Source organism: Chlamydotis macqueenii, chromosome 1 (genome assembly GCF_036417535.1).
Source record: "Chlamydotis macqueenii isolate bChlMac1 chromosome 1, bChlMac1.mat, whole genome shotgun sequence".
Classification (NCBI taxonomy): Eukaryota; Metazoa; Chordata; class Aves; order Otidiformes; family Otididae; genus Chlamydotis; species Chlamydotis macqueenii.
Window position 1 is genome coordinate 6,942,433 of NC_141556.1, and position 17,902 is coordinate 6,960,334.

The following is a 17,902-nucleotide window of genomic DNA, read 5'->3' on the forward strand; positions in this document are numbered from 1 at the left end:
CGTGGTTCCCTGTCTGTCTGAAAAGCTGCTGCAATGAAAAGCCAGCACTTTTGTCTTTGGACCATGAAGTATGGAAGCAGAGCAAGCCCAGGCCAAGTGCTATGCAGCATGGTTGCTGCAGGTCTACTTCAGGATGACCTAAGATGAGGGCCACCTTGCAAAGGCCGTTTGTAGCATCAGTCTTGTTGTTGTCCCCCTGTTATGAGAAGTGGTCTCGTGGTTCAGTCAATCTGCCTCCCGCGTAGCACCAATGGGCTCTACTCTACCAGGTGCACTGCTAGGGTCGACAGTTGAACGACGCTTTGCTGGCGGAGTAGCAGAATTAAGTCCTGTCATTCCTTATACTGGAGCTAGACCTATATAGTTTGGAGCAAAAATCATCCTCTTTTCTTTCTAACTGGCCTACACAATTTAATTCAAACCAGTGATTGATATAAATATGCATTTATACTTCTACAGCCCCACAAAGCAATTCTCTTTTCTGTCTACAGTGCATACTCAGGGTGAAAATGAAACAATTTCCAGTCCTGGTGCTATTTTTAATTTGAGGAATGGAAACTTAAACTTGAATTCACTATAAAAAAATAGTTTGTTGCTATAGGAATGTGAAAAATGTAGATCATTGGGAATAGTTGTTTTAGAACTATAAACTTGTATTGTTGTCTCTAGGAAAGATGGGTAAGTTTTATGTAAACTCACATAGTTTATATAGGTGAGGAACTGTTATGAGCAGTTAAGAGATAGAAGGGTTAAATCTGGAGCCCGATAACCTTCATCATGTCCTCTTTAATGCAGTAAGATGCTGCACTTAGACTGTTCCCACATGCTGCTCTAAAAGCATTAGGAAAGAGTAAATTGTTTTTAAAAATATTTATATTTAATGGCTATCTTGCAACTACTCAGCAAATCTCTACTAGATCTTTTGTTCCAGGCTTTTAGAAATAAGTACATTATCTGATTTTTGCAGAATAGTGCTCTTTCCAACAAACTGCAGTAATAAAATGGTTTCATTGTCCATCTTAAAACATGAGTGATAGTTTGGATGAGCACATTCTTTCAGTTATTTAGAAACTTTCCTTCAGTAACTGATTGCCATCTAGACAAGATGTGGTTTGGCATTATTATTAACTCCTGGTTATAATTTTTGAAGAAAAAAAAGCCCACATTTTAAAAGAATAATTACATCATTTGAAAGAGTTGCACTGCAATGGAATAAAATTCTGGTCATCTTATTCCTGCACATGGATTCATGGAATTTGAGTGGCCCTGTAAGACAAAGACATAGGTATCCTTAGTGATGTTCACTGTGAGCACACTGACATTAGTGGAAGTGCCACGTAAAGTTAGGAATGGGCATACTTTAGCAAGACAAAATGGTGATGGGAGGGGAAGTTAACTATCAAAAATGGTGTACTGGTGGTTTATAAGATAGGCAGAGGGTAGGAGTGTTACCTTATCGTTGTCTTTCCCTGTAAAATACCACATACCACAATGCCCTGAGCTCCTTCACCATTCAAATCCGCAGAAGCTGAGGAAGCACAGCACTCTGGACGACTGAGTTCAGATCCTGAAGAAGACTGCTTTGCTAGGCTCGTGGTCTTTTTCAGTGTAATTCACAGGTGTGACAAATGGTTGTGGTGTACTTTCGGATCTTGGAGAGAAAAAAAAATTATTTTTAAGTATGTTTTAACTCAGTTTTCACAGTATTTGTTTGTACTATATTATGCAATAAAGTAATTGCATCATTAGTAATCATCAGTTCCAAAAATGGTGGCATCCACAGGAACATTTCCCTCTTGCTTGAACAACTAGGCAGAAAAGCTTCAGGAGGTTTTAGAACATTCCCTGTGGATTGACAAAGCAACATCATTTTTCATTTTTGAGTTGTGTGAGATGTTTATTTTTGCCCTCATCTGCCTTTATTGTTTAATTTAACGGATTTACAGGCTATTCCTGGGAACAGACCAGTTCCAAAATTGTTAATTAAGCTCTACAGCCAAGAAACAGCACACCAAATGACAGATTGGGAGCCTTACCGCTGTGGCTATCTGCTGCCTGAGGAGGGAGTTTGTCCCAAAATAGCAGGGACTCTATCCTTTGTCATCCCATTCATTTTTATTAAAGAACCTGCTCTGCAGCGATGTCTGCCAGGTAATTAGCCTAGTTTCAAGTGACCCTAATAGCATGTGGCATACACTTAGCCTTGTCTGTAAACTAAGTATGATTCCATCTGTGTACAGCTTCTAGGATGCAGCTTATCACTGCAAATAACAGACAGGGACAGATTTTCTGTTCATATACACAGGAATGGCTGGAAACTGGTCAAGAAAATGCAAGCAAGGAATTGCCAGGATGAATGTGATGAACTCTCCAGTCACTGACCTCAGAGTCCATGGAGGCCTTAGAAGAATGGCTTTGAGCCTTTACCTGGAAATTTTAGAAAAGATACAGAGGCAAAATCTGGAGGATATGACCGTGTCATCACTTGTGATGTAACTTCAGGCTCCCCTCGTGAACAAGGCAAACAAAGAAGCCAGAGTGCAGCAGCAGCTGGAGTAACGCTTGGCACAAGGTTGTTCGTAGCTCATGGACCAAGCAACAGACTGCCTCACCACATAATTTCGGGGATGTACGCTGAAGACAGAATTAAACAGAGGACTTGGGTGGTGGGCAAGGTATTTATACCTTCCATGGTCCACAGAGCCGAAGAACAGAACAGGACTTTTATATCAGCTTTTTATACATAAGCTTTTATATAAACTTCACATGATTTCCTTAAGGCCATCCAACCCAGAACTGAGTGGACTGGATAAGAATTAGTTTTGTGTTGGTTTGACCCATAGCTGTGGAGGAGAGAGTTTGACAACATGTACTACAATGGCACAGAAAGCTGGATGTAGTTAACATTAAAAATACCTGACTAACTCATTGCCAAAAGTCAGCATCGTAGTTTTTACCATCTAGCTCATGATTTCTGAACATTTGGATGGCAACACTGCGTCCTTCACAGAATTGCCTCTGGGCAATTCCTGTATTGTCATTCCTGTACCGCAGATGGGGAAAGTGAGGTGAAACGTGCTCTGCCTGAGGTCTCACGGTGAGCCAGTGGCACTGTAACAGTCGCACTCAGAATGCCGACACCTGCTCCTTGTGCTTCTTCAGCAACAAAGTTTTCAGTAAAATCAACAGAAATGCAGGATGATTGCATGCCCTGAAGAGACTGCAAAGGCTTCTGAACAGGAATTACAAGCTACTGCATCAAAGGCCCCATGCTTGACATTTATTGGGTTTTTGATGAATGTTGGGGTAATTTTACTGTCAACAGTTTCTCATTAGGAGCCTGGCAATGTTCTTTCTGACCATTATCTTGCTCAAAATCACATTGGGTAGCTAGAAAAAGCGGAGATTTTATGTAAAACCCATCTATCTCTGTAGCTGCAAAATTTTCTAATAATTCTACATTTAAATAATCTTGTGGAAATGCTGGCTGCCTCCCCATAGCAATACAGAGAACAGACAAATGGTTAAATTGCCATGAAGACCTAAAGCTATAGGCCAAATCTCACACTGCAATGAGTAGGATTCATTTGTCTTCATTTCACTGGCATTGCATCTCGATCATAGGAATTCTGAATTTAGCCACTGAGTAATGCATCCCCATCCTGTTGTACACTTTCAAAGGAGGTAAAAAACCATCAGAGCTACACCTTTCTCACTCTCCATTGTATGATGTATCATTTCCTGGCTGCTTGTTGTCAATATTAGGAATTACTTTTGTCAAACTCATCACTTTTAGAAAAAGGTAGAACTGTACCCCTAATACCATTGTGCATTTGCAAAGGGGGAAATCATTCATTAATCTTTGATGTGGCCAACTGTAGTGGTTTTCATAAAACGACTTTTAAAACATTAATAGTTATTCTAAATATTTCTAACCTGGAGTTGTGATAATGGGAGCATCACAGGGTTATTGTATATTTTATTTATTATGTTTGTTATAGAGAAAAAAAAATAAAAATAAAACCAGATAATCAAATAACAAATTTAATTTGTACTACTAAAATTTAAGCTAGATTCATGGATTTGATTCATGACTGTTTTTCATAGCTACTTAATACAAGAGACTTTAACTTTCCCTCCTTAAGTGGAAGAGTGTTTTCAGCCTGCTAAAACCAAAACTTGTAATGCTGTGGAGTTAACTGAAAATAAGAAATATTCCTGTACCCTAGATGAGAACACAACCAACTCTAAACTAACGTTCATAGCAGTGCAAGTTAACCTGTTGGACTTAATGCGAACAAAGGTATTGATCTCAGCCACTGGTTCTGCTGAAGGAAAGTCACCTCCTGGAAAGGCAGAATAGGTATGGATCATAGAATCACAGAACGGTTTGGGTTGGAAGGCACCTTCAAAGGTCATCCAGTCCAACCCACCTGCAAGGAGCAGGGACATCTCCAACCAGATCACGTTGCTCAGAGGCCCATCCAACCTGGCCTTGAATGTTTCCAGGGATGGGGCATCCACCACCTCTCTGGGCAACCTGTTCCAATGATCCACCACCCTCAGTGTAAAAAATTTTTTCCTAATATCGAATCTAAATCTGTCTCACTCTATTTTGAAACCATTATCCCTAGTCCTGTCACAATGGGCCCTGCTGAGTTTCTCCCCGTCTTTCCTGTAGGCCCCCTTGAGGTACTGGAAGACCGCTGTAAGGTCTCCCCGGAGCCTCCTTTTCTCCAGGCTGAAGAGCCCCAACTCTCTCAGCCTGTCCTCACAGGAAAGGTGCTCCAGCCCTCTGAGCATCTTTGTGGCTTCCTCTGGACCCTCTCCATCTGGTCCATGTCCTTCTGATGTTGGGGGCTCCAGAACTGGACGCAATACTGCAGGTGGGGTCTCACCAGAGCGGAGTACGGGGGCAACATGGATGGCAACATCTTATATATGAATTTGTCTCATTAGAGCCATATGTCAGTGAGGTCTGATGTAATGCGTGATGTTTAAGAGAGAGCGGAAGCCCCAACCATACTCTGCTTTCTGAAGGAGTTTTTAAGGACAAATTAATTGCAATAAGAGAATGTTGACATTCAGGCTGCCTCAGGTCCTGATGACAGAGAAGGCATTAGGTCTTCCAAAGTGGCACTCAGGTTTTGTTCTAGACCTATCCTCCTATAAACAATTACAGCGGATGAAATCATTTTTGGAAAGATAGCGATGTTTTCCCTGTCAACTCTGCACTGTCAGCATCAAGGATAATGTGATATATACCTGCCCCAGTCTTCTGCACTTCCTGGCCCAAAATCATTCTCAGTGTAGACACCGAGTGATGCTTCTGGAAAGAAACAATAAAGGATTAGTGATATATAGAACATGGGGGAAAGGAGAAAGCAAATGAGCACAGGAAGTCATTCTCCTAATGTGGTCTTCAGTCCAGATATGAATATTTTCTTTCTTGTACTTGTTTAATGAAATATACCCTTTATGCCATTAAAACTTTATCATCTGTTGTTTAAGGGAGTTAATCCTACAACAAAAATATCTACTCTGCGTGTTAGGACACAGTATAAATATAGACATGGCAAATACTCCTGAGTTAGTCTCCCTTCTCTATCAAGACCTGACTAGATTAGGATAAAAATATTTTTTAATTAGTGTGCTTTTTCTTGCTTTTTTGCTTTTGAGTCCTTAGTCTGAAGTCAGAACTATTATTCTGTTTTTTTCTCTCCCTCCTTGAGGGTTGTTTGTTTTTTTTTTTCTTAAATGAAAGCTGAGATTCTGCAAAATTTCCACAAATATCTGGAAAGCTTTACAAAATACCACACATCACAGTTTAACACCTGGTAACATTGCCATAAATACTGGAGTGGGGGAAAGCATCAGGTTTTAAAGCAAAACCTGTAAGAAATGAAAGAGACGTAACAGATGAAAGAGCAGGGTAATCAGAGAATTTGGCTGTCTGAAAAAAGGCCCTGCAGGAGAAATACTGAGGTGCCCTCCAGAGCACCCACGCAGAGGACTGGAAAACTGACCTAGTTTACCTTTTTTTCACTGGGACCAGCCCCTTATTCATTACCCTGTGGTTATTATTAATTACCAATATTATTATTATTATTGTTGCTGTTATTCTTGCTATAACCTGCTTCATGCAGTGACACCACTACAGTTCGGGAATTTAAATTTTGATGTCTCCTCCCCATAACTGGGCTTCAAAACTGATCTTAATCACTGGAATCAGAAGCCTCTGCTGCTTGAGTTGGTGAACAGCATTTGTCTGGCAGCAAGAGTAGACTTTTATCCTTGTACATAGCCTGTGAAAAAACATTAATGCTTACCAGGTACTCAGCACAAAATGGAAGTTTACACTCAGTAAAATGGAAGTTGTCAAAGGGAACAGTCTTTTCTGTGTGCTGTCTGTGGGTATTCCTGTAAGCTTTTAGTCTTTTTCCACGTGAGCATTTATTCAGAGCAGACACTCCAGAAATACTTCCACGGACTGCCTGAAACCTCTGTGAGGCACTGGATGGTTGAAATGCAACATCATTTTATTCAGCACTCATAACTACCAAACTGAAGTTCTGGAAAAGAGCTCAGTTCATAGGCTTAAAAAAAAAAAAAAAAGTATTAAAATGTCCTAGAACTTTCTCTCCTATTCCTCACTATAATATTTAAATACATTCCTATAAGCCATTTGTTAAATAATTCTGAAATGTAAACAAGAGGAAAAAAGATTTTATATCCCTGGACAGAAGAAAAAAAAAAACAAACTCCAGTGTGACCTTGGGCAAGCTGATAGAGGCAGAAAAGAAACGCGACTGTCTAGTCCAACCTCTTATTTATCACAGGTCATTGCTTCTTGGCCTGCTTAGCCCAATACTGCATTTGACTGAATTGCAATTTTGGTTAAGCTAAGGAACTATCTAACTTTGTGACCAAAAAAAAAATAAAAAAAAAGAAGATGCCAACAGTGTGATCCATTCTCCTTGCAGTCAGAAGTTGTGGCTTCTTTCTGCGTTGAATTCATCTGACCACAGCTTCCAGGCAGGGTAACAGAGCTGCCTTTTTGTTGGCTCAGCTAGATCTTTCAGTATCTCAGCAATCTATATGTAAAATGGGGCTGATCTTTTTTTTTTTTTTGCTATCCTTTATCTGTCTTGTCTCTGTAGAATACAAGCTCTCCGGGAAAAAAAACTGGTTCTCGCGATGTGTACACTCAGTGCCTTGCAGAACAGCTTAGAATGGACTCATCTTTGATGAGGGAAGATTGATATGTTGCATCTAAGTTACAACAGTGAGAAAGGCATAAAAAAAATCAAACAAAAAACCTCAAAAATCTTTGTCTGAGGGAGGTTCCTTCAGTTTACTGCAGATCCTCAGGAATCCTTGTTTGCGGTACAGCAGAAAATTTTTTTTTTAATGATGGCACTGTATGGCAAACTGTCAGCAGAGGGCAGTAAGAGCTCACATCCTGAAGCAATTCCTGGTTAATATGTTAGGCCAGTTCTGTCAGTGGTGTTTTTCTACTTGACTGCTCACTGGGAATGAGCCCCTGGTTTAATCAGGCAGCTCTCTGAACAACATGTGTGAGAAAGTGCTCCTGGAAGTCACGCAAGTCATGGGTCTAAACTCTCTTCTCTCCTGCTTTCCCTGCAGCCCCGGTCTTTGCACCCTCGCTGATTTACGCTGGAGGACAAGCTGCAATCCAATAGTCAAGACGGGCTGACAGTGTCAAATTCTAGGAAGATCTTTGGAAGCAAGAGGAGACCCTGTTCTGCTTTAATAAATACACCTGTGAGAAATATAAATGGGTTTGGGGACCTGGACCATTCAGCAGAGCAGTCTGGGAAAGCCTGGCTGTTGTGGCTTTGTTTATGTAGATTGGTAAGAGGTTCTGGAGGGAAGAAGTGATTCACAAAGATCTTCCAGGAGATTGGATCAGCAAGCCAGGCAGAAAAGGTGAGTGGAGTGTGACAGTCATGCATTCATGCCTCAGATTTTCAGGAACAGGTTCCAGTCCAGAGGATGAGTCTCCCAGCCAGAGTCCAGCCAGCCAGGATCTCCATGTCACCTCTTCCTGGCGACTCTCCTGGAACTAAGTGGCACCATCTCTTCTCTCCATGACGTAGTTTCCCCACCTGTAAAGGACGTTATAAAGTTCTCTGTGATACACTAAAAGCAGTGAGTGATAAAAACTAATCCAACTGTACTGCTCACAGCTTGGTGATGCCCTTGTGACACTGCTGGCCCAGAGTCTGCTGGGTAGAGAAGAATTAACTGCTGAAGGTGTCAGTCCAGATGGACTGCAAATGCCAAGGCACAGCAGGAAACGTTGAAAAATAAAAATATTCTCTCAAGTCGTCTCCCAGCAGGAACAATATTCCAATTGTGATGCAGATATCCTGCAAGTCATTCCATCCCTCAGGGCAAGTGAACACTTTGCAAGAGTCTGCAATGGTAATCACTAGACTGTTGTAAATACTCAAGAATACAAATGCCAGGTGTCTCTTTATCTAAGCTTCAGCTTTAGCCTGACTTCATGAAAAGTAAGAAAGTATGGCCACTCATAATGACACCATTAATAATATCTGGAATTCAGGGAACACTGGTTATCAGCCTAAATTAACCGATTCTCCCCAAACTCCCATACCGGAGAGCAATTACATTGTTCAAAGCCACCACAGTGAGGGAAGCCTAGAACTTCAAACATCGAAAGAGCCAATATATCGCTGTGCTTCAGCTGTGCTGAAGGTGCAGAGGAATTCAAATAAACAACATTTAATGACCAGCTCTGGAATGCAGTGAACCCAGGTAGGTCAACAAGCACAGCGATAAGCGTGCAAGGTGACAAGCGGAGTCCAGCCTAGGCTAAACCTGCAGGAGCCCATGGTAATGGCGCAGGTTATGCCAGCTTCTGGACAACTCTCACCAGCAGACTGAGTGGAAGATGGGATTTAACTGCTTCATCAGTTTTTACTCCCAAGGCTCCACTCAGAGCAGAGTCATCCCTGTCAGTCATGATGCAATGCCTTTTCCACCAGACAACCTTCGGTCCTGTTGTACAATTGTGCTCCTACACAGCTGAGACAGAGGTGATCTCTGCCCTCTGTTTCATTTTCCTCTCTGCCACTTTTGATCCTTCTCTGACCCAGCGTGGAGCCTTAAGCTGGTTCAAGCAGAAGCCATTTCAGACAATAGCCTCCTGTAACCACAGAAATTGAGCCATCACCAGTAATAACGCAAAAAGCAAGCAACTGAAACTTTGAAACAAAAAGCCAATGTTACCTCCAGTTGATAAGCAGCTATAATAACAGAGCTGGCAAGACAGTATTTTAAGCCAAAAATGTGCTAAAGAAGTATTTTTGCAACCTTTTTTGAAATCTTTTCTTCAAAGAAGCTAAAATGTTGGGTTTTTTTTTTAAAAAAAAAGGTACTGAACATCTGTTTTAAGCAGAGTTGTTTCTTCTTAATTAAAAACTTGCATCTTAAAAAGTTTAAACAAAAGTTTATGCAAGCATTTCTTCATAGATGAGAAAAAAAAAAACCACAACAGTTCTTTTACGTGGACAGAGAGTTCCTGTTAAGGCGGTGGTTGCACAGAGGAGACAAAAATAGCCGGTAACATAAATGTATACGGGATGCCATTAAGGAGCCAGGTGCTAATGAGACTGCTCAGGCCTGATTCACGGCTGCCCTGTGGCTACTCCTGACAGCTCTTCAGGAGGTGTCTCCAGCAGCCATGAGTCAGATCCTTGCCTCTGTGTCAATCCTGCAGGAAACTCCCTAGGGAACAGCTGGCAGGTCTGTCCTTAAAGGCGGAGGAACCAGGGTCTTCCCATGCTTTAGCTCTTCCAACTGCAAGAGCAGAGCACAGAGGCAGCTTGGAGTGAGCAGAGATAAAAGCAGCCTGAGAAGTCTCTGTGCGCTGGCACGGGCAGGAACCTGTCAGCGCTGTAAAGGTACAAACGGTGGCTGCGAGCCAGTTTTGCTCCTGTTGGTCCTTGAGTTGATGTTGGCTCTGACACCCTTGTGATCCGGAACACAGCCCTAGAGGACAGACTCTTCACTGCCTGAACTGAAATTCTGCCCTCCGTTACCCTAGGCAAGGTTAATTACTGTAATTTAGCAAAAGGCCTATAATGACTTGTTAAATGATGTCGAAAATGGTAGTTTCATGAAAACAAGTTACAAAGCATCCCGACAAACAAAAGGTTTGCACTGTACTTTCCTTTTAAATGGAACATAGCAGTTACAAGTCATCTGTTTCTTACTTCTTTTGGGCCAAGAACAACACAATAACTATACATATTTGTATCTACCATACACATACAGCTGCCCTATACCATACTGTTTGTTTATGCTCCAAACACAACTGCGTGATGGTTTCCTTCCCATCATCTACACTCCACGGACTTCACAAGAACGGCACCTGCAGCAGAGTCTGCATGGAAAGCAACAAGGGAAGGAACTGTAAACCACCTCTCCATTGCTGTCTGCCTCTCGCAATGTGGTCTCCGGGACGCAGCACGCTTCCTTTTGGTGAGAACCAGCAAAATATCCACAGGCATTACCTTCTGAGGGGCAGGGCTGGCAAGAGAGGAAGGGATTAGTGCACAGGTGGGCTCATCTGTTCAGCTTGTACTGACCTTATTCATAAAACACTTTTATAGCTATTAAAGAAAAGCTCGATATTAAAGCCTGGCAATGTTACTTTGGTATTTAGCATTTGCAAGACACCCTGCATGGCTGGAACTCAAAAAAGCCTCCAGCATTCAAACAATTTTCTCCTGTTCCCAGGGTCATATTCTCTCACTAGTCTATTGCAAATCTCCTGATATCCAGTGTCTGGAGCTCAGGTCCCCAGCCAAAAATGATATCCAAGCCCAGAGCTAATTGTCTAAGTTCCTTCTCTAGTTATAAAGATAAATAAATGCTTCAAAAGATCACAACACCCGAAATGCTGGGAGGTGCAGAGCTGCCTAGCAGTAGCTGGTAAGGTACTGATGTCTCTGAGCCCTTGAGCTTCACCAGGGAACTCCTTGGGAGCTGGAGGCTGACACCTCATCCTGAGCATAGGAATATTTCCAAGAGTAGAACAGGGACACTGTTTTCCTCTTGAAACCCACTGAAGATTTTAAAATAAACTTTTAAAATGTTCTTTTGCAGTTACATATAGTGACTTTGCACTTATTTAAGGGCCTAACTATTGCTATCATCTTGCTATAAGCCTTTTTTATGACATACCTTTTTTTTTTAAGTCGGGAATGCCCCTCCAATTCCAGTTTTAGAGGTGCACACGATAGCAGTGTCCTGACCTTAGAAACTGAGCTGTTAGTGCAAGATCTGGTACTAATTGTCACACTGCCTCTTCCATCTGTCTTTGCACAGCATCAAGAGGAAAAGGGGAAAAAAAAAAAAAAAAAAGCAGCAGTAACAAATGTGCTTTCATTCCTCAGTTCTAAGGGTGAGATTTCCCTTTTATGGGGAGATCTCTTGAATTATTTACTATCCAAGCCTGATATCTTTAATGGTACCTTCTTTTACCAAGAGAACAAATTATTCTGTAAAAAAGCCAGTTCTTTGCTCGTTGCCACTGCCAGCTGCATGCAAGTACAAAATTACAAAGCACTCACTTAGATTAAGTGAATACTTCATTAAACAATTAAGCAATAAGGCAGAACAAAGGCTGTGGTTTCCAGGCCTTGTTCTGTAATTGTATCCTCCAGCATTAGGAGAAGCAATGCTCAAGCACAGGGTTGCAATTTATGCTGGGATTATCCTCTAATAGCCTTGTCCTGGGGGATTAGAGGATTGCCACGATGGGGAATGTTTTTTATCCATCGATGGCAATGTAAAATACTTTTTTTTTTTTGTCCCTGAAGGTCTGGAGGTGAGGATTTCCATCCCTCTTTCCTCATCTTCTTGATTAGAAGCTTTTATCTCTGCTTTCACTCTCTGAACCCCGAAGATTACCCCCCATTTCTATGAAGGTACAGTACATAGAAACCCAGTTATAAGTAAATATCACTGAATCTCCCCAAACACACTGTGGACACTTTGAGCCTGAGTGACACCGGAGATGGAAAATGTGTAAGCCACGATGCTGAAGAAGGTTAAGTTTGGGCTGAAATTTTCTGTTCACCTCACACAGCATGAGCAGCTAGTGAACTTTCAGGTCAAACTGAGAGGCACCTACAAAGATAAGGCAGATGCAGGTTTAGATGGCTGATAAGGAGAGAATGTTTGGATTGCAGATGAAATTGAAGTGTCTGAAGTCCATCCACATTCTGCTACAAAGGTTTAAACCCCCTTCTTGATCTAGTAAAAGCCTGATTCAGCTCCTAACAAAATTACCAGGATTTGTTCCACTGACTTGAAGCTGACCCCGGAGAGAGCCTACCAGAATCCCTTTCCAGAATAATTACAGAGCATCCTGGATGAAAACAGCAAGTCCTTCCCTCAAACATGACATATAAGAAATCCCTCCATGCTGCTCTCCTTCTCCATAAACCATTCCGTTCTGCTGAAACAGAAAATACAGCTGAAGTGCAAAATACAGCTCATTGTATGACAGGACACCCTGTCCTTGGGATCTGGAATTAAGATCATCCAGACTCAAACCACGGGCCAATGGAAGACCATTAGAAAAATTAACTTTCAGTTCTAACAGGAATGAAACCAGAAATTTAGGGAAAAAAAAAGAAAGAAAAAAAAAGAAGAGGAAAAAAAACATAAAAACCCACAACAATTTAAAAAGACAAGTCTATTTCCCAGTATATGTATTTTAAGCTTCCTTTGAATAAATAATTTTCTATATTTCTTTGATTCTACTTGCACTCCTCCCATTTGGAAATAATATGTTTAATATTTAATCCAATTCAGTAATGTATGTCTCCATTCCCCATAGGAAAATGAGTTGCATTCATTTCAAGCTCGCTGGCACTGGAAAATAACTAGCTGTCTGTACTCACAAACTATCATTAAATGTCAGAAAAACATTTGTTTTAAACAGCAGAAGCCAAGGAACAGCTATTAGATATACTTTTGTATCGCATTAAAGCTACAGGAGCCTGCTAAAATTGGGCCACTTTCACCCAGATACCGCAAAACCAGTAGAAGGCCATCCCATCCCCCTCTCAGCAGACAAAACATGGGAAACGGGAAGTATTTGCTCTGAGAGTAGGATCTGCTGAAGGAAAAGATGAAGGATTAGAGACAATAAAGGATTTAGGAGACAGAACTAGAATTTAAGTGAAACTGAGGTACTGAATGCCAAAAGTACACCCTAGTTCAGCTCTCACCCCAGCTGAACTGCAGAAAATCCTGAAGACAGCACAACTCACTAGGTAACAACTTCTTCCTCTGCAGAGTTCTCTTCATACCTGCAAATCTTCTCTCTGCAGTGAGGTGCACTAACATCAGAAGTAAGGAGAGGAGAGAAATTAGGCCCAGCTTACTAGACAACTTGCTAGCACGCCTATCAGATAGGCTCTGGAGCCACCAGCAAGGAAGAGGGACATGGTTTGGTGGAGAGACAAGGCAGTAGGAAGTCACAAAGGCAATACGGAGAGCTCTGGAGAAAGAGAACAGGTCAAGAAGCATTGGTGGGGTGGGAGTGATGGTGGAGGAGACAGAAGAAATGACCTGTGGACAGTGAGACGGCCTCAGCAATAGGGGAGAGGGATAAGGCACTGAATATCCAGGAAATGGATAAGGTATTGAAGAGAGAAGGAGCAGGGGTGAATTTGGGTATCCAGAAGACTGTGAAGGCTGGCTGGAGAGACGTTAATAACCACAGCTCTCGATGCCTCCAGCTCTGCTTCTGTACACGTACAGAACAGCACTGACCACAGCAGCTTCAGGGCCATTTCCCAATTAATTCAGAACATAACCTGGAAATTAGATATTCTTCTAGCTTAATTGCAAATAGGACTAAATGCTAAAGGCGTTCCTTGAGAGTGCCTGGTAAATGCTGACTGTCTCTGCTCTCCACAGATCCCATCTTGGCCATTTTTTACAGCAAGTGGTGGTATCTCAAGCGCTTGCCTAGGAAGCATCAGTCTGGGAGACTCAGTTGTCACTGAACCATCAAACTGGTCAAATTCATCTCTCAGTTTCCACACGCGTCCCCTAATCACCCAGGGGAGGAATGGAAGTTGCTCTCTGCAGCTCAGAGATGTTCCTGTCCCTATGGCAGAGGATCTGGTTTCAGAGGTTGCTATCTGTCTCCCTCAACCTCAAGTCTGTTTTTGTCCCATGACACTCTAAACCAAATGCAAAAATATCTGAGTAAAAAGAAGATACAAGCTCATTCAAAAAATGTTCATAGAACAGCCCAAGCTGGAAGGGACCTCAAAAGATCATCTGGTCCTGCCTTTCACAGGAAAGGGAGCCCAGGTGAGATGATCTAGCACCCTGTCCCATCATATCTTGAAAACCTCCAGCAATGGGGACTTTGCCATTTCCCTAGGGAGGCTGTTCCAGTGAGTGATTGTTCTCACTGTAAAAAATGTCTTTCTTATATCAAGATGAAATCTTTCCCATTGCCCCTTGTCTTCTCCATGTGGCTCCTTGTGAAGACAGAGCCTCCACCCTCTTTGTAGCAGCTCTTTAAGTGCTGGAATACTGTGATGAGGTCCTCCTGAGCCTTCTCTTCTCCGGGGAGAAAAGACTTAACTTCTTCAGTCTTTCCTCACAGGGTAGATTCTTCAGCCCTTTGATCACCTTAGTGACCCTCCTTTGGACCCTCTCCAGTCTCTCCATGTCGTTCTTGAATTGCAGAGACCAGAACTGGACACAGTACTCTGGGTGCAGCCCGACAAGCATTGAGTAGAGTGGGATGATCATGTCTCTCTCTCTGCTAGTAACATCCCTGCGGATGCAGCCCAGGATCCAATTTACCTTCATCGCTGCAGTGGTGCACTGGTAACTCACATTCAGCTGGTTGTTCACCAGGACCTCCAGGTCCCTCTCAGCAAGGCTGCCCCACAGCCACACAGATCCTGGCCTGCACTGGGCTCTTGGATTATGTTGTCCCAGGTGCAGGACCTTGCACTTGTCTTTGTTAAACTTCACACAGTTCTTGCTACCAAGAAGCTTGTCATCATCAAATTGGTGAGGGTGCTTTCAATCCCACCATCCAGTGCTGAGCAGTGTGGGGCCCTGTATTGATCCCTGGGAGGTCCCACTTGTGACCGGCTGCCAGCCTGAGTAAAGAGCACGAATCACCACCTGTAAGCCAATTTCTTACCCATCTCTCAGATCATTCATCCAATCTGTACCTTGTGGCTTTGTCTTGTTTGTTTTAATCCAGATCACTACACAGACCCGACTGACAGCACCACAAAAGCCACTGAACTGGCACCACAGAGGCCAGCAGTGACATCTGGGCTGAGATGTCAGCCTGCTGCTGAGTCACAGACAAGTCCCAAAGTTCTGATTACCGTAAAAACCTTGCTGTTTGGAAATTCATTCTGCCAGCTAGGCACTGAAAAGTAAGGCATGCTGTGACACTAAAGCCCTTCATTGGCTCTAGATGCGAGCGCCTTGCCAAAAAAAAAGGACATGGTCAATCATGAGGAAAAGTTGTATAAATAAGTCATGAAGCATATCTTGCGTGGGATTAGTGACTGTAAACAAGAATAACAGTGGCTGTACGCTACCCGGGATTTGTACAGTACTTTGTACAATAAGCCATGTCTTGTCTTGAGGTTTCCAATGGCTACTCTTACACAAATAACAAATCATAATGCCATGTTTATCACAACAGTAAGCCAACTATCATGACCATAAACACAGCTTTAGATAAACCCTGTTTCCTCATGGTTATCTCATATCCCAGTGCACATTTATTCTGGATTTTGTCTATCTGTTGCCTTACGCCCAAAATGTAAGTTACCAGCTTTCTAAAACAGGGATTTTTTTACTGCCTCACACAAGGGGGCTCTGAACTTTTTAACTGTGGAGCTTTGTAAGCCTACTGAAATTCAGAAGAAAAACAGAGAGTTTTCCATCATCCACATTTTCTTTCTGACTTCTCAGTTCTACCAATTGCTTATCAAATCCAGGCCACATGCAGAAAAAAAAAAAAAAAAGACCCAAAATGAAAACTATTTGTGAAGAAAGTTCAAAACAGGTGAATAAGATACTTTTGCACCACAGTTGCTTAGCTCAATGTGTCTGGTCTCAGCTATTTGCCGTAATAAATATAACAAGCACATTCTGTGAGAAGAAACTTGCATTTTGGCCCGTAACACAAGGAAAAGGAGTCAGATTGCCAAGAGGAGTTTTGCAAACGTGGGCTTGTTCTAGTGGCTCTGATCTGGGCAGCGTTTCCAGAGGGGCTGCAGAATGGGCCTCCCGTACATGGGACTGTACTGACACTGACAGTGGGTGTGTTGTGACGTCGAGGTCGGAGTACGATAGAAGTTAGTAACACAAAACACTGTTTTGCTTTACTAAGTAGCAATCAGAAATGTCAGTATCACATGTTAATTAATGACTAATATTACAGGAAGGAGACGCATGCCTGGCATATTTTTAAACTGGTATAACAAGTTTTCACGGCGCAGAGGAGGGAAGTTCTCTATAGTACATAGTAATGGGCTGTGTACTTGGAACTGTGCACCGTAAATTTCCCCACCTTCAGGACAGAATGTGTCAACACACAGCTGCTCTCCTAGAACAAAGTCAATGCCAGGATCATCAGTCGCTAACGTTGAAGAACGAGGAAAGAAGAAAAAATCATACAAATGATGACCAAAAGGACAAAAAACTCTTTCAGACACACCTGGGGGAAAAAAATGTCAACAGAGCACATTTTAAATGTAAGACTAGACCTGATATTACAAGGTGCTGAGAGTAAATAAAGAAATAAAGAAAACAACACTGTGGAGCTGACAAAGCCCTGGAACGGTAAGGTCTTCCTCAAGGTGATGTCCTACTAGTAAGCAGAGCTTTAGGTCGGGCTTATATACTTGAACATAATGCTGTAAGAATAATACATGAAAGTTATCTAACTTCCCACATTGATGAATCTCAAAGCACCCGCGCATTGATGTTGCCACACTGGAAATCAGTGAAGTACATGCTTGCCTTCAAGTAAACTCTTGAATTAAATATGTTTCCCAAAGAAAGATGCTCTCCTTAACCAGGATCTTTGTGCTATATGTAGTAGGCACTACTCTCACTTTGATCCTTGATGAAATAAGGCACTTTCCTCTCCTGTACTCTTGGGTAACAGATGTTATTTGGGACAGTCATATGATCCTGTACCAAGCTGCTGGCAGAGCCAAAAATAAAAAACAGAGGTGAGATACATCTAGCCTAACATTATCAAGCTATAAACTGGGTCTCCAGACAAGAGAGACATGTAAGACTCTGGTCAGCCTTCACCACTCCACAGCCACTGGAGACGTTTCCTCACAATGTGGTTTGTCCAACCTGTCTTAAGCCAGTGGACAGACCCTATCTTTCTTAACTGTAGAATGATCAAATAGCTTAGATTAAACACCAGCTTTAAAATAACCAAAATTAGGTGAGGTAATTCTCTTTTTGGCATCTCAACCATTTGCGCTCTCCTCCTGGACACCACTGCTGCAGCTCTGGAGAACGCTCGAGAGAAAGCTGCAGTTTGGGGATGGTCTTACCATTTCCCAGCCCTTGCTGAACCACACAGCACAGCTCCTCCTTCCCGCTTCTGTTTCGCCATTTATCTTTTTGAAACATCTCCATCTTCCATACTTTGAGGTACTTCCTGCTCTGGGAGTATTTCTGCCACCACAGCACGAGTGAGAAATAACGATTTCTGAGAGTGGCTTGAAATTTTTACAGTGTAATAGAAGTGAAATTGCTAATCTGATGGCTGCCACAGCCTTGCACAGTGAAGGAGGGAGGGGACGTGATTACTTGA

At 42.3% G+C, this 17,902-nt stretch overlaps 1 long non-coding RNA gene across 1 annotated transcript; it reads right to left on the bottom strand.

Moving 5' to 3' along the window:
- Positions 1-1,167: 1,167 nt before the first annotated feature.
- Positions 1,168-8,120, bottom strand: LOC147601965 (uncharacterized). Its single transcript, XR_015258170.1, has 4 exons — positions 7,983-8,120; positions 5,266-5,329; positions 1,488-1,651; positions 1,168-1,266 (listed from the first exon to the last, which is right to left on the bottom strand). It is a non-coding gene; the product is annotated as an uncharacterized LOC147601965 (long non-coding RNA).
- Positions 8,121-17,902: the final 9,782 nt, after the last annotated feature.